This window comes from Protopterus annectens, chromosome 4.part0 (genome assembly GCF_019279795.1).
Source record: "Protopterus annectens isolate FY-2018-M chromosome 4.part0, PAN1.0, whole genome shotgun sequence".
NCBI lineage: Eukaryota > Metazoa > Chordata > Ceratodontiformes > Protopteridae > Protopterus > Protopterus annectens.
Genome location: NC_056733.1, coordinates 891,614,784 through 891,638,365, shown reverse-complemented (window position 1 = coordinate 891,638,365; position 23,582 = coordinate 891,614,784). Strand labels below are relative to the sequence as shown.

The 23,582-nt window shown below is 42.0% G+C and overlaps 1 long non-coding RNA gene across 1 annotated transcript in view; it reads right to left on the bottom strand.

Moving 5' to 3' along the window:
- LOC122799650 overlaps positions 1 to 23,582 on the bottom strand; it is a 242,761-nt gene that overhangs the window by 114,368 nt on the left and 104,811 nt on the right. The window contains exon 3 of the long non-coding RNA XR_006364487.1: positions 3,009 to 3,191. This is a non-coding gene — a long non-coding RNA (uncharacterized LOC122799650). The remainder of the gene's footprint in view (positions 1 to 3,008; positions 3,192 to 23,582) is intronic.

The window sequence follows — 23,582 nt, the reverse complement described above, 5'->3', positions numbered from 1 at the left end:
TTTAGGCATTAAACTCAGGAACTTTTTTCATGACAAATGTTAGGAAAGAGATACAAATTATACAAATGGAAAACAAGAACCAGTCAGCTCAAGAGTCAAGTACACACTCCTAGTGTGTGTTCCTCTTGCAGAAACAGCAGAAAGTCCTGAACAGGAGAGCTTCAGAGAAAAAAAGCCAAATTCAGAGGAGAAATATATTTCATCTGCAATGGCTGACCTATTTTTAACTTCCCAGAAAGAAGCTGTAGTACCAGGCAGTACTGCCAGCATAGGAGTGTCCCTTAGGCCAGCTGAGGCACTCCTACGCACGAGTGTCCCTTAGGCCAGCTGAGGCACTCCTACGCACGAGTGTCCCTTAGGCCAGCTGAGGCACTCCTACGCACGAGTGTCCCTTAGGCCAGCTGAGGCATTCCCTACGCACGCAGTGTCCCTTAGGCCAGCTGAGGCACTCCTACGCACGAGTGTCCCTTAGGCCAGCTGAGGCACTCCTACGCACGAGTGTCCCTTAGGCCAGCTGAGGCACTCCTACGCACGAGTGTCCCTTAGGCCAGCTGAGGCACTCCTACGCACGAGTGTCCCTTAGGCCAGCTGAGGCACTCCTACGCACGCAGTGTCCCTTAGGCCAGCTGAGGCACTCCTACGCACGAGTGTCCCTTAGGCCAGCTGAGGCACTCCCACGCACGAGTGTCCCTTAGGCCAGCTGAGGCACTCCCTACGCACGCAGTGTCCCTTAGGCCAGCTGAGGCACTCCCTACGCACGAGTGTCCCTTAGGCCAGCTGAGGCACTCCTACGCACGAGTGTCCCTTAGGCCAGCTGAGGCACTCCCACGCACGAGTGTCCCTTAGGCCAGCTGAGGCACTCCCACGCACGAGTGTCCCTTAGGCCAGCTGAGGCACTCCTACGCACGCAGTGTCCCTTAGGCCAGCTGAGGCACTCCTACGCACGAGTGTCCCTTAGGCCAGCTGAGGCACTCCTACGCACGAGTGTCCCTTAGGCCAGCTGAGGCACTCCTCACGCAGTGTCCCTTAGGCCAGCTGAGGCACTCCTACGCACGAGTGTCCCTTAGGCCAGCTGAGGCACTCCTACGCACGAGTGTCCCTTAGGCCAGCTGAGGCACTCCTACGCACGAGTGTCCCTTAGGCCAGCTGAGGCACTCCACGCACGCAGTGTCCCTTAGGCCAGCTGAGGCACTCCTACGCACGAGTGTCCCTTAGGCCAGCTGAGGCACTCCACGCACGAGTGTCCCTTAGGCCAGCTGAGGCACTCCTACGCACGAGTGTCCCTTAGGCCAGCTGAGGCACTCCTACGCACGAGTGTCCCTTAGGCCAGCTGAGACACGCCTACGCACGAGTGTCCCTTAGGCCAGCTGAGGCACGCCTACGCACGAGTGTCCCTTAGGCCAGCTGAGGCACTCCTACGCACGAGTGTCCCTTAGGCCAGCTGAGGCACTCCTACGCACGAGTGTCCCTTAGGCCAGCTGAGGCACTCCCACGCACGAGTGTCCCTTAGGCCAGCTGAGGCACTCCTACGCACGAGTGTCCCTTAGGCCAGCTGAGGCACTCCTACGCACGAGTGTCCCTTAGGCCAGCTGAGGCACTCCTACGCACGAGTGTCCCTTAGGCCAGCTGAGGCACTCCTATGCACGAGTGCCCCTTAGGCCAGCTGAGGCACTCCTACGCACGAGTGCCTCTTAGGCCAGCTGAGGCACTCCTACGCACGAGTGCCCCTTAGGCCAGCTGAGGCACTCCTACGCACGAGTGCCCCTTAGGCCAGCTGAGGCGCTCCTATGCACGAGTGCCCCTTAGGCCAGCTGAGGCGCTCCTACGCACGAGTGTCCCTTAGGCCAGCTGAGGCACTCCTACACATGGGTGCCCCTTAGCCCAGCTCAGGCACTCCTACGCACGGGTGTCCCTTAGCCCAGCTCAGGCACTCCTACGCAGGAGCGTCCCTTAGCCCAGCTCAGGCACTCCTACACAGGAGCGTCCCTTAGCCCAGCTCAGGCACTCCTACACAGGAGCGTCCCTTAGCCCAGCTCAGGCACTCCTACACAGGAGCGTCCCTTAGCCCAGCTCAGGCACTCCTACACAGGAGCTTCCCTTAGCCCAGCTCAGGCACTCCTACACAGGAGCTTCCCTTAGCCCAGCTCAGGCACTCCTACACAGGAGCGTCCCTTAGCCCAGCTCAGGCACTCCTACTCAAGAACGTCCATTAGCCCAGCTCAGACACTCCCACTTTTACTGCAGAAATTCATCATATACACATACACAGAAAGAAGCTGCTCAAGATGCACTACCTGCATCTCATCTGCAAGAAGAATGCGGCTTCTAAGGTAACAGGCACGATGAATCTTCTCCCCCACCAGCCTTATTATGCCACTACCACTCAGTCTTAATAATACCATTTAGGGATCTTCTCAACCAATCAGGGTACTCTTCCTTCATCTTCTAGCAGGTCACATGACAAAAATATGTCTTCAGAGTTATCATGAGTACAGACTAAATATTTAAATACTGGCTGCACCCAATTTTCTGCAACAACGTGCAAAGCAATGTGATAGCACAACTACAAATGCACAATACAGTCATCCAGTCTTGATATCATTTAAGTGACAAGAAATTTAGGGCGACAGAAAAAAAATATTGCAAACTAGATGCAAGTGTCAATAACCAGTTTTAACAGCAGGTAAGAAAACAGTGTTCCTTAAGAGGTCTACAGCTGTTGTCATAGCTGTGGAAAATACAGGTACAGATCAGGCTATTAGTTTGTAAAACTAGTACAAAACATCTGGAATAAAGTTTCATTTGGGATCTGTTGGTCTGACAGTGGTCAAACAAAAAATAAAACACACATGGAAATCAATCCCAGGCCAAAGGAACCAATTTGATACAGACAATGTAATCCAACAGCATGACATACACAATTCTCACTTTCTTACTCTATACTTTTCAGTGTGATCTTTAAAAGAGCATTTCTAAATAACTATGGCTAACACATCACATTCACTTACCGGATCCGCAACTCCTTCAGTCTCCCTCCTCGATTCCAAGTATATGTCACCCTGTACTGACATGGACGCCTTCTAACCAAACGTGCATTTCCAGGATGCAATACTGTGGAAGATGGACCTGGCAATGGCTTTTGAACTTGCTGCAACTTTGAAGACGTCTCTCCGACTCTTGACAGCACTGAACTAGGATTCAAAAAAGATCACACAAACACTAGAGGCTATCAGATGCATATACAAATGCAAACAAACACAAAACAAACTTTTGGTCTATGGTCAAGCTAATGTCACAATTTTGACCTGCTGTACAGGATCTGTGCACACTGCTAACGTGCTAAGGACAAACCTTTGCACACAACACTGTTTTGTGATGACTGCCTCTGCCCAATTCAACAGAAGGTTGGCAGGTCTACCGGGCACAGAAAACTTTCTAGTTTATAATTCCTGACAAAGCCCTTACTTAAAAATTCCTAACAAAGCTGGTCCAAATTCTACAACCACATTCAGATTTCAGCAAAAGAAATCTGTTGGTCTTTAAGCAGCATCCTCAAAATGTAACACTACCACCAGCATGATTCATCCCTTAATAAAAGGAAAGAGGCAGAAAATCAGGGGCATAAAGATCACAACAGATTTGCCTTTCTCAAGCCCAAAACAGCACAAACTAATCAGACATACAAATGAATCTATACCCACAAAACCTGTCCTTGTGCTGCAGAGGGATGTAGCTCTGACCATCAATTAGTTGAAAAAGCAAACCTGGGCACAGCGATTTCAATGCAGTTTTCACTGAAAAATACTGCCAATGCACAGTAAAATAAAGCATTAGCACAAGAACAAAACTTAATTTTAGCACTTTCCTTTTTTATTTTAAAACCTCACCAGAAAAAAATACATTAAAACAGGTTCCGTGCACTGTTTAAATCACAATCCACACATCACATAACAGCCACACCTCTATACAAAGAACTCTTCTTAAAGCAAACTTGCATCATTTCCCCATTTATAGTAGATAAAAACTGTTTATTCATTCTATCCTTCCTAAGCTGTATATCCAAATACACAATATTCAAATCACTCACATAATGAGTCAAAACAATTGTAGTATTGTTAATATATACCAAAAATTCCTCCAACAAATTCAAATCACCTACCTAAGCTATAAATATATTGTCTAAAAAACAGTGTACAACTTACAGTACTTAATATACTGAGATCCAAAAACAACATTTCTTTCCCATTGTACCATAACAATATTTGCAAATAAGCCACCACACACTGATCCCATGGCTACCCTAGTCCATTGCAAATACTTCCTCTCAAACCAGAGAAAATTATTCTTTAAAACCCTCTCAATTAGTGTCTCGTAAGTATTTATTCTACTTTGTGGGCTACACTTCTCATGTAGGAACTTTGCAAACCATAGAAACCCTACATCATGAGGAATCACACTATACAAATCGTTTACATCTATGGTTATAAAAAAATGTTCTCATATTCAAGATCATTGATCTTCCCTAAAAATCCCACGAGTCCCTACATAACAGACATTCTTCCATATTATTTGCAACAGACGGGTAGCCATGGGTAGGTGATCTGAATTTGTTGGAGGAATTTTTGGTATATATTAACAATACTACAATTTTTTTTTATTTTTTACGAATTATGTGAGCAATTCGAGTACTGTTTATTTGGATATACAGCTCAGTAAAGATAGAATGAACAGTTTTTATCTACTGTTCATCGGAAATCAACTTTTTCCAACATATACTTGCATTATTTGAGTTGCCACCCTTTTGTTCCAAAATGGGCTGTTATTAAAGGCTAGTTTGCTAAAGCTGACCGAATGGTTTCTTCCTCCGTGGCATTTCTGGACGAGTGTGACATAATAAAGAGTAAGTTTTTGCCAAGGGAGTATCCTTTGCCATTGGAGAATAATTTAATGTTAAAAGTAATAAATAAAAGGTAGCATTGCTTTTTTGTTCCGATTTGGAAACCAAGAGATGGAACTATGGATGATGGAATTTGGTTAGAAATGAGTTTCAAGGAAACTAAGTTTTTTAATATCATTGAAACCACAAGTGTTAAAACAGGTGACACTGAGTTTAAATAAAGGTCATTATAAAGGGGCTTTTATCATGATATATAGTTCTGATAGTTAAGTAACTAAAATATTTTAGAGAAAAATTGGGTCATAGGGGAGAAGGTGGGTGAAAAGCAGCGGGCAATTTATAGTAGGGATTGTAATCTTAAGACAATTTTAGAGAATGTAAACCATAACATAGTGTTTTATGGTAATACAAGAAATTTTAAAATGGGTAATTGTGATCATTTTGTAAATTTATATGGGTGACTGAAACCTTTAAGTCAAATGAAAAGATTTTTACAGTTAAGGGGGCTTACAATTATCGAACAAGTGGGGTAGTTTATGCAACAATGTGCCAGCAGTGCCCCGGTTATTACATAGGAAAAACTAAGCACAGGCTTAAGGATCAAGTATGTGAACATATCAAAGATATCAAAAAGAAAAAGGAAACAAATGCCTTGGTTAAGCATATAATAAAAAATCCAGGGCATAGTTTTAAATTTGTTGTCATGGAAGAGGTTGAAAAGAGTGAGCATGGAGGCTCTTCGCCACTATTATTAGAAAAGCGTGAGTATCAATGGCAGTTATTAAACGCTAGTGTGAGGCCAGGATCAAATGAATATGTTTCCATCAGCTGTATTTTAAAATTAAGGGCCCTGTTTAGGTACAGAATTTTATTAAGAAATAAAATGTATTGTTTTAAATGCATTAAGTTTTAGAAAATTAATTTTTCTAAGTATTATATATGAAAATGGGGAAATGGTTCAAGTTTACTTTAAGAAGAGTTCTTTGTATGGAAATGTGTGGCTGTGATGTGAAGTGTAGATTGTGACTGAAACAGTGCACAGAATCTGCTTTAATGTTTTTTCTGATGAAAGTTTAAAATAAAAAACAAAAGTGCTAAAATGATGTCCCATTCTTGTGCTAATGCTTTATTTTACTGTGCAGTGGCGGTATTTTTCAGTTGCTGTGGCCAGGTTTGCCTTTTCTATAGTTACAGAGTCTGGTTTAATTCATTCATGGTCAGTTAGCTGACCCTGGTCTAAGCAGTGGCTCCGGCACTGAAGCAGTTGAGTGGGAGAGAATGGGAGTAGGTTGACTGAACACACTAAATTGATCACAGGTGTGCATATGCATGTGACTGTGTGGTGTAGAAGAACTACTTTTGCAGGGCTAGCCACCCAGCGATGTAAACCTTGGCTCTAGACAATTATCAGTGATGAAGTAACACCCTGACCCCACGTGGAAAAAGGGGTTGTGAATACAGAAAATGGCTTGCCTATTATCTCAGAAGGGAGCAGTGCATCCAGTCGACTAATCACCAAGCAAGCAGACTCTCGCAAGGCACTAGAATGGCCAAGACTGAGACAATATGTGGGTGGCAGCATGCACACATAGGAGAGCACAGAAAGCCACTGCAGTGATCAGGTGCTCATGTCAACTACCAAGAGCAGTCTTAGGGTCTCTAACTTACATGGTCAAGATGTAGAAAAGGACATAAATAACCACTACGGCAGCCTGGATGAAAGCCCCTCCAGTTGTGCCTCAGCTTTGTACTGGGGACACCCAACTAGTGGGGGAACACATGGGTTCAGGAATCACAGGGGAAGCTTAATGGTCAGCAAACACAGAGGCAAAAATGTTATCAACCATAACTTACATGATGCATTACAAAATTGCCTCCATGTTCAGTCTGCACCTTCTAAAAGTCATTTGACAGGTTTAGATGATGTCGCAGAACTTCCAGAATAAGATCCCTATTCAAATTACATTACAATAGTACTAAAATTCTGCTTGATACATTTTTTACAATCAAACACTACTTGCAGGCTTGATCTTTTCAAATTTGCAACAATACCAATAATAATAATATGGTATCTGAAATGGGTACACTTAATACTGGAGTACTTCAAAGGTCAGTCTTAGATCCTCTCCTTTTCTGAGATGTTTCTCAGTTGTATTACTCTATGCTTTCCCAACCAGGAGGTAGTTTTACATGCAGGAAACATTCTATTTCTACTACCTAGAAAACCCTTAATTATCTACAACAATTAGCACAGACCCAACTACACAAATCTATCTCTACTGGTTCCACTAAAACGACCACAAAGAGATAATGCAAAGAAGAATTACAATATACATCTAATGTTACATAACAGAAATATCTTGGTGCCACTATGGACCCCTCACTAAATTTCAATAATCACACATGCAAAGTGCTGACATAAGTAATGTTAATTAAAGACTCTCGTATCTCTCCTCAGCAGCAATTTTTTCCTTAGCCAAAACTGTGTTAATTCCCAACCTTAAGTATGCCCTACCACTAATAACCTTCCACTCTGTACATACTACTGTAAAAATTCAAACAGAAAATAGAATGATAACATTTGCCATCACTGCATTCTCAATGAATAGGCACACTGACTACCTATTACTAACAGAGCCACTTACCAAAGTACTTTGTTGTTTAAAGTTCTACCATTTGGTTACTGTCCCCATCCAAAAAAAGAAAGCTCCACATTACGTAATAAAGTTCAGAAGCAGCCAAGAATACTCGTACAGGTCAGATAAAGATTCATACTTGCAATCAGTGAAAAGCCTCCATGACGGGACATGCAATAAGGAACCAACTACATGCAGACATTTAAAAAAAATCAAAACTCCGGTATTATTTCAAAAGGATCCTGTGCAACATCTGCAAAATGAATGCATGTGAACCTGCTTTAGAGACATGAACTAATGCAAGTAGCTCTAAATGCATTAAACTCAGCAGCATTCATTGAAAATAAGAAGCCCTGACACACTTTAAATCCTCTGCTGTGCTACAGTGAAAAATGTACTGCCATTTCTTTCTATATAATTCATATTTTATTTTACTATCAAACTTTCAGTAATTTAGAATATGTTGTCTTCTAATTTATTCTTTGATTTATTTTCCTGTTGAATACCTCTGTGAAGAAAATGAAAACACTGTCATTTATGTTAGCATGTCCGGCAGGAGATTTGTGTATATTTTCAGATTAACTTGCACTGTAGGTCAGCATGTCTAATTGTGAAATGTAAATATATTTTAAAAATTGAGTATTTCCTTGTTTATACAGAATGCTTGGAGAATCTGTCGGTGTCTTGATGCATTTGTAATTGCGCATGCTTGAGAGGGACATTCAAAAGTACTGCTACACAGCGAGTGACATAATTAGAATGTTCCTGGTTGCCAAGAGATTATTTAAACAACTGATTGATAGAAAAATAACTTTTTTCAAACAGCTGACTGCTATTTTTAAAATAAGACAGTTGAGACTGTAGTTTGTCAAGTGCTGAGCAGTTTTGTGAAGTACAGTCACTTACAGTGCTGTGCAGTCAATGGACACCCATGAAAGAGAACTCACCAAAAACTGTAAGCCTGCCTTTTGCCTTGCTGTAATGTGGTAAATTAGATCAGGGACAGTATTCTTTAGTTAGGTTAGCAAAGTTTAGTTAAGATAAGAGTTTTCTAGAATAATGGACTCCTATCCTGCAGTTTAATTTTAGATTTCCAGTGACTGAAAGCTGGCGTTTATTGAAAGCTACTGATGTGCATTCTTTTAATCATTTTACTTATTATTAAATTTTTTTGTTTGTTTTCATCGTTTTACATTGTGGCTGAAAATCAGTGTTTTTCTTTAGAGATTAGAGTGTGTTTATACTTGTTTGATACTCCCAAGTTCCCCTTGAAAGCCTGGCTGCTCCAGTCATAGCTATCATTTTTTTTTTATATTTAATTTTCATAATTGGACACCCCTTTAGAAGGGCATGAAGACACTCTGACTGGTGGAAGCATTACCGTATCATTTTGGTGGAGGGACGCAGCTGGAAATCTCTGTCAGGCTTTCCCAGAAGTGCTTGGATGTGTGAGATTTAAATTTACTCTGAGTGTGAATGTATCAGACGTCTTAAACTGGGACACATTGCTCTTAAGTGTGTAATAAGGAGTTACATTTGGGTTGGACAGAGGTATATAGTCCAGTCCCAGGAAAACAGATCATGTTCCTGTTGTGCTCTTTGGTGATAATTGTGAAATATTACTTTTATTTAAGCGACAGTCTCATATTGGAGTCAGTAGTGAGGACTGAAGTTTCTTAGTTACTGATCAAGGATAGTAATGCACTTCACATCAAATTGTTGGTAGTCCGGTAGGTTACTGGCCAGACGTTACACCCTGGTTTGTAAATTAGTATAGTTCCTAGCTATGTTCAGTTCCATACTTCCTCATATCTTAAGCCATAGTTTCACTGAATTTGGATAGTATATGCTTCATATCTCCATCTCTGACAACTCACCATCTTTTTCTTCTATGCTGTTTGACATTTCCTTTTCCTACAGCAGACTGTTTTTGTTTTATTTTCTCATCCTGTGCTCAGTTTCTTACACAGAGGAAAGGGTTTCACTAGTCATCGGAGGTTACTAGGCTATTGGCCCTGATGCCCTTATAAGCCTAGCCAAGAGTTTAGCCCATGTTTAGACAAGTCAGCAACCAAAGCCCCTGTACAGCAGGGACACAGGTGGAATCCCAGGCATGTATTTTCTTTTTCCCATCCAGTTATCAAAGTTGCGCTTAAAAAGGGATAATAAGGTACTTTGCCTGACATGGAGAGGGAGTCTATTCCACAGATGGGGGGGGGGGGGTCTTTTGGACACAAATCTGTCCCACCAACAAATCCTATTGATATCACAGACCAGGCTGGGGTCGTGCGTACGGGTTACTCGATTACTCGAATGGAGTTTGACTTGCGGATATGCAGCAATCCCATCAAGGCAGGGTCTGAGGATGCTTTGTATGCGAGACAGAGGTCACCTCTGAGGAGTCTGTATGTAATTGAGTAGAAGGACACGGCTTTTCACTTATCTGTGTAGGGTAGATGCTTGAGGCCCTGGATTCTCCTGGTGAGGAACCTCTGTGGTCTCTCCAGCTGTTGCATGTGCTTTGCGAGGTACATGCCGAAGGGGGTGTTGTACTCAATAATTGGCCTTATAAGGGAAGAATACAGGGATGTTATGACCTCTTTGCTCCTGTATGAGAGACCCTTACTTATGAGGTGGGCCATGTAGAAAGCATTCCATACAACGGAAGCAACAGGGTGGTCATAAGTCAGGTTGCTATCAACACGGGTCCCCAAATCCCTCACTACTGATTGTGTATTTAGGACGTTGTTATTAGTGTGATAATATGTGGGGACGTCACATTCCCCAAAGGGGATGATGATGCATTTTTTGGCATTCAGACTGAGGCCATGTTTTTGGCACCAGTCATTTGTTTAGGTGAAACCCTCTTGGAGGACATCCACATCACTTAGAGAATTGATGACCGTGCCCAGCTTGCAGTCATCTGCAGACTTGGTCAGCCAAAGCACACTGGTTTTGGCCTGCACCTCAGAGAAGTACACTCCAAATAACAGAGGCCCCAAGACCGATCACTGGGGTATGACGCTCGTTATGGGTCTACTGCTTGAGGTGGCTTCCCCTATTTTGATTAGGTGGGTTCTAACAGTGAGCCAGTTTGCTATCCATCTGGTAACATATGGATTGATGCCTAACGGATTGATGCCTAGTTGAGTGAGTTTATCTATTATGCCCAAGTGGGAAATAGTATCACAGGCTTTGGCCAGGTCAAGGTAGCCAGTGTGCACCGTCTTCCCCTCATCCATGGCTTTGGTGACCACCTTAAAGAAGTAGACTAGATTTAGCAAACATGACCTCCCCTTGACAAAGCCAAACTGTGTGGGGGTTGAGTGTTTGGAGGTTGCCAATGTCCCTGTTAATGAGGTCCATGATAATCCATTCCATGACCTTGCAGATCAGGCTAGTTAGGCTGATGGGTCTATAATTTCCCAGATTGATGGACGCTCCACCTTTGTGTAAAGGGATGACAGTGACTGTCCTCCACTCGGCTAGGACAAAGTCGGTACTTAAGCTTTGGTTGAACAGGGTGCCTAATTGATGCCGCAAGTTCATGCCTTTGTTCATGTAGGATGCAACCTGGGATGTTATCGGGTCCCATGGAGGCTGTATTTTTTGAGAGGGCAGTGATGACCTGTTCCCCAGTGATAAGAGGTGGGGGGCAGGTACTGGGGATGTGTGGATTTACTGATGGGGGTACAGAGGGAAGAAGTTTTCGCTGAATCTATCAGCCAGTAGATTGGCTATATCTACAGCATTTGTGTATGTGGTGTCTTTGCCCACCAGCTCTGCACAGATCTGGGCGCTTCCTTTGAGATTGTGGACATATGTGAAGAAGGCCTTAAGACTGTCTCTAGTAGATGTGGCCAATTTGAACTCGAAGTTGGCTTTAGAGGAGTTTGCTAGTGCTCTTATTTGCTAGTTCAGGCGAAGGAGAGACTGCCTCCAACTGGGCACCTGCTCCTTCTTGGTCCTGGACAATAATTTTTTCCTTTTGTTATATAGTTTATTTATTGCAGATGTCCACCAGACAGGTTTAATCTTCCTTGCAGAGGATGATTTTGTCCTGTCAGGTATTCCCGATTCCATGCTTCTATATAAATGCTCGCATCATACTTTGATGTAGATTTGGACACTGGTGCCAGTTCCTACAGAGGGGAAGCAGACTGTGAAGCTCTTTATACCATCCCTCAGGAGGCTGTAATCAGCGCTGGAAAAGTGCTTTTGTTTGACCCTAGCTAGAGGGGGGTCAGGGGAAATGGTGACTTTGAAAGTGACCTCTTTATGGTCGGATCTTACCAGGGAGGATAATACTGTAGGGGTGCTGCAGTGGTTACTCATGTTGGTTAGCACCAAGGACAAGATATTATCACCTCCTGTGGGAGTATCAGCTAGCTGTTCCAAGGCATGTGTATTGATAAAATCGAGGAATCTCTGGGCATATGTGCTCTGGCATGAGTAGTTTTTCCAATCTATGGTCGGGTAATTAAAGTCACCCAGGATCAGGGTAAAGGGTTGAATCTTGATAGATCTGAAGAGGTCCAGATAGGTTGAGCAGGAATTTTGAGTCAAATTTGGGGGCCTGTAGCTAGCTATAATTTGAATAGAGATCTTGTCAACGGTTAACTCACCTAGAGTGTCTCCTGTGCGTCATACTGTTTGACCAGCCTGCAGGTGTGTGTGTCTTAAATATATATTGAAACTCCACCTCCTTTACTGCTCAAGTTTAGGGTCTGAATGTATGCTAGGATGAGTAACCAGCTGAGGCTGGGGTGCTCTCCGCAGCTTTGAACTAGGTTTCTGTGACTGCAGAAATGTCAGCATCTTCCAGGGTTAAGAATGTTTGCAATGAGTGCAGTTTCATGTTTAGACACCTAGCGTTTACCACATGACCATTAATTTGCATTTTGTTGAAATTTGTATGTTGGCAGTATCAACCTCATGACTTTTCCTAAAAAAGGCACTGTGGGGGAGGCAAAGGCTATCATTTGGCGTTGTGCAGATTCCTATTTCCCTGAGCTAGCTTGAGAAAATGCAGCTTCAGTCAATGCATCTCTTTTAGTCTCACCTGAAGGTTACCTTGATCTTTAAGAGCCACGTCTGAATTTTCAAATACTGTAATGTCACCAGGTTAAAATGTTATGAGGACAGCAGGACATAACCAAAACATTTGTCCTGTTTCCCTGCACTTATTTATCAGTGACACAGTCAGAACTGTTTGCCTAGCTTGTGCAATACAAACAATCATTCTCCATAAATACTCTGTTGATCCCAAATGATCAGTTTTGTCATAACTTTTCCAAGATTCTCCCTTTTAGCTGACAGCTTTGAAATTTAACTATAATACATCTATGTTATCGTTCTGTTAGTTGCACTGCCAGATTATATCAGGTCTACCTTGGATCAAATTTACCTTTCACCAAAATGCAAAACAGTGAGACGACTTCAACAAAACTCCATCTCTACAAAGCCTAGGATCACCGACACTGTTTTACAGTGTAAAGAGCCCCTTGGCCACCAGGAGAAAAGAACTACACGGAACAAATTGAAACTCGTGCAAATGGGGGTCTTTGCCCCCCCTACCCCTCAACTAAATATACTAACTCCGAGATTGCCCTACACTGGGGAAAAGGGCAAAGTTGACCCTGGTGGCCAAGTGGTTCTTTACCCTGTAAAACAGTGTTGGTGATCTAAGGCTTCATAGAGATGGAGTTTCAGTGAACTCATCTCAGCATTTTGCATTTTGGTGAAAGGTAAATTCAACGATCCAAGGTAGACCCATTATACTTTGTGCGCATGATTTATTAATATCTCATTGTGTAACAATCTAATCCAAGTGCCCAGCTGTTGCAGCATGAATGTAACACAGTCAAGTCCTTCTGATCCAAGAGGGACTGTCAGGAAAAATAAGTTCCTTCCTTGTTCTATCTTCCAAATCTATTATTATACTATAAATATAACTATTTATACTAAATAATAATTGTGTATTATAAATTGTATTACATGTATGTATTAGGGCATTAGAAATATAGGTGTATGTAATATGCATGGATCACTTTTGCAACATGGGCTTAAGGCAATGGGATATTTTAAGAAATGTATAGGTAGTATTATTAGATAATTAATTGAATAATTAATGACTGAACCTGGTATAAATGTAGAATGCACATTGCTGTATGTATCCTTGAAGGCAAGAGGCCGAGGTACCAGATTTTGTGGTGAAAGTAAAGAATCTACTACCTTTGCTGCATGTGTTTTTTTCTTATGAGAGGAACTGAAGCCAGAAAGTCAAATAACTGTGTAAACGCCAAGACAGCCTGGCATTATTCAGACCTTGGAGAATGATAATATCTTTCAAACTTCATACCCTTTATGTATACAAAGACAATTACAAAGTTTAAGGAAAAAGTAGCTTGGGAACGGCATCATGAAGGGAGTTCTGAAATGCTCAAGAAACTATTGCAAAGAAAGTACCTAGCATCTGCACTAAAATACTATGTTGTAAATAAACCAGTTATGTAGCAAATGAATGCAGGGGTCAAAATGATACAGAAGGTTACAGACAAGACCAGAATACAGGTCACGAGTATTTATTACTTAAAAAGGTGTTCAGATAGGCAAAGCTGTTAGCAACTATGCATTGATGTGAGGAATTCCATGAATATACTTATTATAGGTTCATAGGTTCATATTAGGCTATCTGCCCTAGGGCATTTATAAGCCTAGCCAGAGTGTGTTTGGCTTTCGCCACCCATTTTAAATGAATTTTGATATGCCCTTTTTCGAGGTTAGTATACTGTGCCTCTGTCTAACAGTGACACAGAAGTGATACCCAGGGTAAACCTACGATCTCCCATCCACTCATCAAGATAACTCTTGAAGAGAGTCAATGAGGGACTCTGCCTAACCTGGACTGGGATTTTATTCCAGAGTGAAGGGAGCCTCTGGGTTATGAATCTGTCCCTCCAGCATGTCCTATTTATTTCAGTGCTGAGGTTCAAGTCTCTCGAGCGCATAGCTCGATGGGATTTGGATTTTCTCAGGTGCAGCATGTCCATTAATTCCGGGTTGGACGTGGCTTTATATGTCAGGCACAGATCGCCTCTGAGCAGGCAGTATGTCACTGAGTAGAGCTGGAGTTTCTTTAACCGGGCAGCATATGTCATCTGTTTGAGCCCTTTGATCCTCTTGGTGAGGTACTTTTGGGGCCTTTCCAGTTGCTGCAGGTGTCTGGTAAGGTACATCCCAAAAGGGGCATTGTACTCAATTATGGGCCTGATGAGGGATGAGTAAAGAGGCACGATGACCTCCCCTGATCTAGATGTGAATCCCTTCATGATTAGGTGGGCTATATAAAATGTTTTTCTGGCAAAGTACAAAAAGGGAGAGAGCATATACCTCTGAAAAGTATACAAGCTTCTTAACAAATTATTTCCAAAATTACAGAGGATACTGATTGCCCTACAGAAGTGTAATCTGAAAGTGAAATACAGGCCAGACAAGGAGCTACAGCATACAGCAGATACACTGAGTGCACCTGAGCAGAGTTATACTAGAACTTCGTCTCTGGGTAATAACCACAGCTGTCAAAGTGAAAAGAAAAAAATATTTAATTTTATGCTGCACTGCTTAACCAAGTAATTGTACTGGTTTGAAGATTTTTCGGGTAAACCCTGAGTCAAAATGGGTCCAGTATTACAACATTAGGACAGTCTTATCAGTGCACAGGAATGCTGAATCAGCATCTACCAGCATTACATAAACAGCACAAACTAACAGTGGTATCTTCTACATCTGCACTGCAAAATAAAAAGAGATGGATCAATCTACATAAAAAGTAAGCACACCTCAACAATGGTCAAATAATGAGACATGGTTGAGTTACTCCATGTCCAACTAACCTTAGACAAAGTCCAATACATATCTTTGCTAGGTACAGGTCCCAGTCTTTGACCCAGCCTAACCATACCAAATACTCAAATGCACTGGAGTCGCTCACAATTCTGCCCCAAACCATATTCATAGGTGATTTCAACTATCCCATCATAAACTGGGATACATACACAGCCACTTATATGCAAGCTCAAAGATTCCTGGATTTTGTAAATACAAACATCCTGGAACATCAAGCCTGCACACCTACTAGGGGTGCAAATATCCTGGATCTGGTACTCACAAATATCAGGGAAAGTTGCACCCCACCTTGTGTAATGTCTTCACTGGTCAGATCAGATAACAGATTAGTAACCATGAAATAAATATTAAGCCTGCACTCCCTGCAAACACAAGAAACTTAAAAACTTTTCCAATTTCACCCCCAATCACGCCCAGTCTCTCCCCCCAAAGAAATACCCTCTACCATTTCTTCCCCAGCTATCACTAAAGAACACATCCTCACTGCACTCTAAAGAGCTAAAAAAACACTTCATCAATTTGTCCTGATAATATCTCAGATACCTCCTAAATAGCTTGAAACAGTACGTGTCAAGCCACTTGAATCTCTATTCAACTACAGCCTCCAGATTGCTTCATCCATAAGGAATGGAAAACTACAACTGTCATCCCTCTAAACAAAGGTGGACAACCAACAGTCCCAGGGAACTCCAGACCCATAAGTTTGACTAGTCTTACATTCAAGGCCTAGGAAAGAATTATTGTGGACCTGATAATCAAAGACATAGGAAATCTTCAAACACTGGACCCCATCCGTTTGGTTTCGACAAGGGAAGGTTATGCCTACTAAACTTGGTGGGCATTTCTTAAAGGTCACTAGATCCATGGACCAGGGCAAAAGAGTACATACTGCCTTCCATGACCTGGCTAAAAGCATCTGACACAATACTTCACTCAGGTATTATAGACAAACTCACAATTTTAGGCACAAACCCCTGTCACCCGATGCATATTCGAATGGCTCACAGATAAGACATGAAGTTAAGGCAGGGGAATCCACTTCCACCAAGAGGCGTGTTACTAGTGGTGTCCCACAGGACTCAGTACTGGGTCCTTTCCTGTTTGGAATACACTTCTCTGAAGTCAATGCAAATGCAGAGGGCCTTCGGCTGACCAAATCTGCTGAAGATTGCAAAATGGGTGCCATCACGGAATCCCTGAAAGATGTAAATATCCTTCAGAAAGGTCTGAAACAGACAAATAACTGGTGCCAAGAACCATGGCTTAAAAATCAAAGCAAAAATGCATAATTATACCCCTTGGGAAGGAGACTATCCCTGCAAATTGCAACATTGATAACACTCCCCTAAGAGTAGACCCAGTGGTAAGGGACTTGGGAATTCAGGTCGACAGTAACCTGAACTTTGATCATCATGTGTCCACGGTAGTGAGAAAATCTTTCTATGTGGTGTAATTTGTAAGTAAGGGCATGGCATCCAGATCAAAGCAGAGCATATAGACTGTTGCTCGTCTGGTCAAGATAACACAGATGAACATTTGTGGGGTCAGTTCAAGCAGCTTTATTACACACAAACACATCAGAAATGAGGCTTTGTAACTTAAATATACTTATAAACAGAATGACTACACCACACTCATACATGTTAACACTCTGGCTGCTTCTCACAAAATGGCACTGCTGCCTGCACGTGATCACTATTTATATACATGTGCTACATCTGGAAATGCTTCTTAAAGGTACATACACACGTTCTGACCTACATCCTCCCTCTTTGAAAAATAGTCCATACACGAAATGACAGTATTCAATGACATGCAATTTACAGAAATGATCTTTAGACATGTAATTATACAGAAGTAATTCTTTACATGCAATCATACAAAATCAGACACACATAAAACAATCATGTCCAGGTTGCTGTGTATATTACACTAAGTCTAGAAATACGACCTCATCATGTAACAAAAAAGTCAGAACTGAATCTAGCAATGGGGGCCGTCTTCAAGGAATGTTCAATTTTGGGGACAACTGGGACATCATCAGGAATGGGAATGGATACCGAGACATGTTCCTCGGAATGAACATTGTCAGAGTTGCTCTGAGATCTAGAGACTGTATTACAGGTACGATGCTGCAATATTGTTTCTGACAAAGGAAGAGGATGTCTGTGGTTTCTCCTGTATTGTATACCCTCAGATTCCACTAAGTAGAATCTCGGCTCAGCACATACACCTCTCACTTGACCAATTTGATCAAAGCCTTTCACGGTTTGCATCCTCACCGTCTCTCCTGCTAAAAATGGACAAATAAATCTGCTCGTTTTACACTTCTTAAAAAGTTGGGCTTTGACTGCTCTGCTGTTTTTAGCATTAAGCACCAACAAACTAGAACTGACAGGCAAGCTTGTTCTGGTTTGCCCAGACAGAAGTTTGAGCAGGCAAGCCAAGTAGGTTGTCACTGGGTATATTTCTGAGCTTGAGTAAATTCAAGAAGTTTTCAGTATTGTCAAGCTCTAGTAATGGCTTTGCACTCTGTACTGCACATTCAGCAAGGTCATTCGAATGTGGGTATTCAGGACTACAAGGTACCACTCTCTTGCAAATCTCTGTAACAACTGACTGGTAAATTGAGTACAGTTGTCAGAAATACAGTGGATATAAAAAGTTTACACACCCCTGTTAAAATGCCAGGTTTTTGTGACATAAAAAATGAGAACACAATAAATCATTTCAAAACTTTTCCCACCTTTAATGTGACCTACAACCTGTACAATTCAATTGAAAAACAAACAAATCTGCTAGGGGAAAAAAAATTAAAAACGTACAATACACTGGTTGCATAAGTGTGCACACTCTTAACCTAATATTTTGTTGTGTGTGCACACACAAACTAATACTTTGTTGAAGCACCTTTTGATTTAATTATAACATTCAGTCTTCTTGGGTACACACCTGTCATCAATTAGAGAGACTTTGATTAATGCCAAATAAAGTTCAGCTGTCCTAGTAGGATTTTCCTGACATTTACTCAGTTGTCTGCTATAGCAAAAGCCATGGTTCGCAGACAGCTTACAAAGCATCAAAGGGATCTCACTGTTCAAAGGTATCAGTCAGGAGAAGAGTACAAAGAAAAGTTCCACAGCATTTGATATACCATGGAACACAGTGAAGACAGTCATCAAAAAGTGGAGAAGATATGGGACAACAGTGATGTTGCAAAGAAAGGGACGTCCCTCCAAAACTGATTAAAAGGCAAGACAAAAACTGGTCAAGGAGGCTGCCAAGAGACCTACAGCAACACTGAAGGAGCTGCAGGAATTTCTGGCAAGTACTGGTTGTGTACTACATGTGACAACAATCTCCCGTACTCTCCATATGTCTGAACTATGAGGTAGGGTTGCAAGACGGAAGCTAAAATTTGCAAAACAATGCATCAAGTCTCCCAAAAGCATGTGGGAAAATGTGTTATGGTCTGATGAGAACAAGGATGAACTTTCTGGCCACAATTCCAAAGGGTATGTTTGGTGCAAAAACAACATTTCGCATCACCAAAAGAACACTATCCCCAAAGTGAAGCATGGTGGTGGCAGTAGAATGCTCTGGGGTTGCTTTGCTTCAGCTGGAACTGGGGCTTTAGTCAAGGTGGAGGGAATTATGAACAGTTCCAAATACTAATCACTTTTGGCCCAAACCTTCAGGCATCTGCTAGAAAGATGAAAATGAAGAGGAATTTCACCATTCAACACGACAATGACCCCGTACATACATCCAAATCAACAAAAGAATGTCTTCACCAGAAGAAAATTAAAGTTTTGGAATGGCCCAGCTAGAGACCAGACCTAAATCCAATAGAAAATCTGTGGGGTGACATGAAGAGGGCTGTGCACAAGAGATGCCCTCACAATCTGACAGATTTGGAACGCTTTTGCAAGGAAGAGTGGGCAAATATTGCCAAGATGTGCCATGCTAATAGACTCCTACTGAACAAGACTGAATGCTGTAATTAAATCAAAAGGTGCTTCAAAAAAGTATTAGCTTAAGGATGTGCACACACAACAAAGTATTAGTTTAAGGGTGTGCACACTTATGCAACCAGCGTATTGTACGTTTTTTTATTTTTTATCATTTTTCCCCTAACAGATTTGTGTTTGTTTTTCAACTGAATTGCACAGGCTATAGCTCACATTAAAGGTGGGAAAAGTTTTGAAATTATTTATTGTCTTATTTTTATATATCACAAAAAAATGGCATTTTTACAGGGGTATGTAAACATTTTATATCCACTGTAACTTTGTGTGGACTACCAAGGACTGAGAAATGATGTTTCATCTTAGTAAAAACAGCACTAGACGTTTGGTTAGGTAGCAAACTGATCTCAAACCAGTTCAAATAAGAGTCTACCAAAACTAAGTAATGCTGATTGTTCCACTCAAATTTGTCAGTTCTACTGCTGATCAAGGTAGTTCAGGAACTTGGCTTAACTGAAGCTGCTGTTTTTGGAAATGCAATTTAGTACTGTTGTACACTGAACAAGAAGAAAGCACTTTATCAATGTCTTTTGCTAGAGAAGGCCAAAGTACTACTCCTCTCGTCCTCCTTTTAGTAGAATCAGAACCTGGGTGGCCACGATACAAAATCTGAATGTATTCACATTGTAAGGAAGTAGGAATAATAACGTTTGGACCTTTGAAACTGATACCATCTTCCATCAGCATCTCAACTCTGTATGGAAAGTAAGGTTGCACTTCTGGCAGTACACAGGATTGCTTTGACGGCCATCCTACAGTGATGAAGTGGTGGAGCTTTTGCAAAATTGGATCAGTCTTTGTATGAACTCTTATCTCATCAAGTCTTGTGGTAGAAAAATTACTAACTTCCATGACAAAGTCAAAATTCTCTGAATCAAGCTGTTCCATGGTATTTCTGGGCAATCTGGATAGGGTATCAGCCAGATAAAAAAGTTTACCTTTTGTATCGACCATTTTGAAATTACACTTTTGCAATTTGAGCATCATTCTTTGTAGTCTTGTTGGAGTGGAATGCATAGGTTTCTTTAAAATAGTGACTAGAGATTGATGGTTAGTTTCTATCTGGATAGCTCGGCCATAAATATAATCATGGACTTTGAACATGCAAACACAATTGCCAAAAGTACCATCTCAGTCTGAGCATACTGCATCTCAGTCTGGATAAGAGTTCTAGATGCATAGGCAAATGGTCTGTCCTGCTGAAAATAACTGCACCAAGACCGAACTTTGAAGCATCACAGGAAAGAACTACTGGTTTGTGGACATCATAGTATCTTAATATAGACGGGTTAGCAATTTGCTGTTTGAGGTTATCAAATGCTCTCTGGTGTTGTTCTAACAATGACCAGGCAACATTTTTGCATGCCAACTCTCTTAAAGGCACTAACAACTCACTAGGGGGGATCCACCTTGGATCCCGGGAACTACTGCCCCATCAGTCTGATGAGCCTGATCTGCAAGGCCATGGAATGTATTATCATGGAACTTATAAACAAAGACATTGGCAACCTTAAAACACTGGACCCCACCCAGTTTGGATTCATGAAGGGCCGATCTTGTCTCCTGAACCTGATTGACTTCTTCAAATCAGTCTCCAGAGCCGTGGATGAGGGTAAGGCAGTCCACACAGCCTATCTGGACCTCGCCAAGGCTTTTGACACCATCCCCCACTCTGGAATCATAGATAAACTTACTAAGCTGGGCATTAATCCCTACATCACTCGATGGGTTGTCAACTGGCTTACTGACAGAACCCACACTGTAAAAGTAGCTGACTCCAAATCCAGCTCCAGACAAGTGGAGTACCTCAGGGTTCATTCCTGGGACCTCTCTTGTTTGGCATCTACTTCTCTGAAGTACAGGCCAACACTAATGGACTCTGGCTAACAACATTTGCAGATGACTGCAAAATGGGAGCCATTATTGAATCCCCAAATGATGTGGATACTCTACAAAAGGGCCTTACTGAAACAGATGCTTGGTGCCAGAGCCATGGGCTCAAGCTCAATGCCAAGAAATGTATAGTTACCCCTTTGGGAAAAAAACATGTACCCATGAATTACCACATAGGTGGCAGTACACTTAACACCGAAAGTGTGATAAGAGACTTAGGGACACAGGTGGACAGTGGTCTCACCTTCAATAACCACATCATCACAACAGTCAGGGAATCCTTCTATGTGGCACACCTCATCACTAAGGGTTTTTCATCAAGAAAAAAGGAGGTCATTGTCCCACTGTACTCATCCCTCATTAGACCCATTATAGAATACAACGCCCTATTTGGTATGTACCTCTCAAGACATCTGCAACAACTGGAAAGGCCGCAGAAATACCTCACTAAAAGAATCATAGGCCTAAAGCAGATGCCCTATGCTGACCGCCTTAAAAAACTCCAGCTATATTCTGTCGCATATCGTCTACTCCGAGGAGATCTCTGCTTAACATACAAGGCCATGTCAAACCCAGAGCTGTTGTACATGCTACACTTAAAGAAATCCTAATCCCTCAGAGCCACACAATCCAGAGATCTAAACCTTATCATCACAATAAACATAACATGCTGGAGTGATAGGTTCCTGACCCACAGACTCCCCAGACTCTGGAATAGACTGCCCATACATGTCAAGCAGAGTGCCTCTTTGGCCCTCTTCAAAGGGAACCTTGATGATTGGATGGAAGAAAGGAAATTCACCCCGGGGATCATGTCAATCGCCCTGCTAGACAGGGGTCCAGTAAAGTAAATAGTGTGGGAAAAGCCAGGGAACTGTTATGGCTAGGCTTGTATAGGCCCTAGGGCTGGGTCTATATTACATTAGCGAAAATCCTGTTAAGCGAATACGAAAACACAGACATGTAGTGCGCGAACCGCGAATATGCTGAACACACTAAACCGCAAAATTCAAAAAGTCGAATCCCCATAGTCAGCCAGCTCTACCTCCCACTACATACTGCCTACCCAAACAAAATAAATAAACCTCATACATACACTAACCAAAACCCTACTTCTAACCCTAAAGTAAGGCACCAAAACCCTACTTCTAACCCTACACTAAACCTTACATACATTACTATCTATGCACTTACCTCAACCTGCACCCTAACCCTAAGGTCCGTAACTATCACACACTTACCCTACAGAGATATACCAAAACAAAATAAATAATCCACACACATACATTTAACAAAACCCTAATTCTAACCCTACATTAAACCTTACATACATTACCTATCTATGCACTTAACTTAACCCGCACCCTAACCCTAAGGCCCGTAGCTATTGCACACTTACCTTACGGAGCTATACAGCAGACGGGCCAACCATGACACTTCGACATTTCGAATTTCGTGGTTTTGGACATTCAGCATTTCCGTGGTCTTGCAATATGTCTCGCTATTTTCGTATTCGCATAAAAAGACTTTCGAGCATCTAAATGGAACCGCCTAGGGCTGATAGCCTAGCACCAACCTATGAACTAAAGTCAGGGATAAATTTGCCAAAATAGTTAACCATACCAAGAAAACACTGTAGGGCTAGGACATTGTCTGCAGCCAACATCTCAAGAATGGCTACTTGCTTGGAAGGATCTGGTCGTAAGCCTGTACTGGTAAATAAATGACCTACCTAAGTAAGTTCTGGTAATCTGAATTTGCACTTCCGAGGACCGAGCTTAAAATTCACTTCACGTGCTCTGTCCAGAACTTTCTGAAGATTTCTGTCATGCTCTGCTTCACCATTGCCTCCAACCAGTAAACCATCAACTATTACTGCACATTGGAAGCCTGAAAAAATCTGCCCCATTACACGCTGAAAGACTTCACTGGCAGAATTTATTCCAAAATACATTCTGTGGAATCTGTATCTACTAAATGGGGTACTGAATGTAGTCAGTAGTGAAGATCTGCGATCAAGCATTACTTGCCAAAATGAACTCTCTGGATCTTAGAAAGAAAAAAACTGTGGCATTTGGCATGAGGGTGGCAATTTCCTCGACTGTATGCATAAGATGATGTCTTTTTTAATGCCTTGTTCAAGTCTCTTGAGTCAATGTATATTCTTATTTCATCCGAATTTTTCTTACGAGCAGCTAACATGGAAGACACCCACTTAAT